Source organism: Pempheris klunzingeri, chromosome 16, assembly GCF_042242105.1.
Source record: "Pempheris klunzingeri isolate RE-2024b chromosome 16, fPemKlu1.hap1, whole genome shotgun sequence".
In the NCBI taxonomy this organism is placed as follows: domain Eukaryota; kingdom Metazoa; phylum Chordata; class Actinopteri; order Acropomatiformes; family Pempheridae; genus Pempheris; species Pempheris klunzingeri.
Window position 1 is genome coordinate 23,886,065 of NC_092027.1, and position 2,194 is coordinate 23,888,258.

Genomic DNA, 2,194 nt, shown 5'->3' on the forward strand with positions numbered 1-2,194 from the left:
ACCTACGGCACAGAGTGACTGGAATACATCAAACATCAATAAATAAGGGTTACTGTGATGAAAAAAACAAACAAAGACAAACCCATGACGTCTTGAAAACTCAACAAAATGGAAACGATGTATTTTTTTAATCAGGATTTAGCCAGCGTGTAGTAATATCTCTTCCCGCCAACACTGAACTAAAATGACTGCGTAGCTACACGGCTGAGTCCTACGGCTCTCATGAACTCTTCATATGAAACAGTTGGTGGCTGTAAGGGACCAAGCAGTAAGAGCAGGGACACAAGAGTACATTTTCAGACATTGAGGCTTTATTTAGCCAAATTAAACAATCAAATAGGAAAATCCATGTTGCAAATGATTAAAATATAGTGATGGGTCCAGCAACACCGATGCATCGGCGCATGTGTCGAGCTCATAGAGCGAAACCCCGTGTCGGTGCGCGTATCGCGTTCAGAAAAAGTCACGTGACCGATACAGATGCTGTTTCGTCTGTCACTGAGTCGCCAAACTGTGTTTATAAGGAAGCGCATTTGTCAACGGGATGCATCTCTTCCGGCTGTCCCTACAGTTTTGATGCACGCCAGTCTCTTAACTAGGTTGCCTGCAATAATGTTTACGATCCAGCAGGTGTCCCTATTGAGTAACAGTATCGATACAGTATCGATACAGTTTGAGTAATGTGCCACAGCGGTTCACGAGGCCTCATCTACCCATCACTCAACAGAAAATCTAACTACAGGCCCTTTAAATAAACTGAGGTCAACAAACCCATAATGCAAAACTGAACAAACCTGACCTGGTGAAAGGGGTATATATACACATGGGCTAGCCTACAGACAAACGAGTGGGGGGGTTCCAACTCCTTACAATTAAACATCTCAAAATAAACCCAACTGCCATTTAAAGATATAACAAATAATACCAATACATACTCAAACTACCCAAAACCCAAAGAAACATCCATACTACATAACAGAATACAACAACATGTTACTTTCTGGAAACTTTCTGCACCCCTGCCCAGCACTGGGAGTTGAGACCTTCCACTTCCTGCTTTCCAGCATAAAAGGGCGCCTTAAACTCCACCTCCCCCTTTTGCCAGGAACTCAGCAGCATGTGGAGAACCAAAGAGAAGGTAAAATGTATTAACTCAGAACCAGCTTGATAAACTTATGATAACTAAATGTGTGCACTCAAATTGGAGAAAGATATCATAATGTAAATCAACGGAAAAATAAACATTCTTAAACCAAAAATTGTGTTGTGATTATTTGAAATGAAAAGGAACACTACTACATGGTGCCAAATGTTGATGGGTCCATCACAGCGGCCATTTTGTCAGACCAGTTTGACTTCATGTCCAGCGGCACAAAAAGAAGAGAGGTGGAGCAAACTACTAATGGGTGAAGAAAGTTGGACATCTAGCAAGTTCGACCCAGTCTCGTCTTATAAAACAGTGAGTGTTACATCTGTCAGGTGGCTATAACCTTAGCTCCAGATGAATGCTAATATTTGTGTGTTAACTAGTATGTGAGCAGGTAACATGTTAACATAGCATTTTACTACTACTACTATAAAGTATGCATGTACTCTGAATAGCCTCCAGTTCTTAAAGTTTGCTGTTTGGGCTGTTAACGTCAGCTACAAATACAAAACATGCTCAACTGGAGGTAGCTTTGCCTAAATTGCATTGACACTGACATGCTAACATCACGAAGCTAACCAGGAAGCTATGCCCAAATGAATACTTGCTACCACCAATAGTTTAGCATCCATGTTGCCTGGTCGTACAGTGCATGTAGCAGGAGAAGCACAGGTGTAGCCAATAACCCTGAATGAGGAAACAATATTATCAGACTCAGCTGTGCTGTTCCTACTAATGGTGTTTAAATGTCTGCCCTAAAACAGCTCTCTGAAAATACTCATGTCTTTTAGTATAATATTTCCTTTCGTCTACTCTCTACTTGTCACACAATTGCCAAATGCAGCTGTGATGAAATGGGTTTTTTTGTACACACAGTTGTTGTATTGATGGTTTTTTTTTTAAATATGCGTCATATTTCCTTGATTGAAGTGCTGTTACTGTTCGTCCTGTGCCTGCTGCTGTTCATGTCAATGAACCATCTATTACAGATCTCCATGGAGTTTTCTTGCCTGGCAAAGCATTTAGGCGAAAAACATTTTGGTAGCT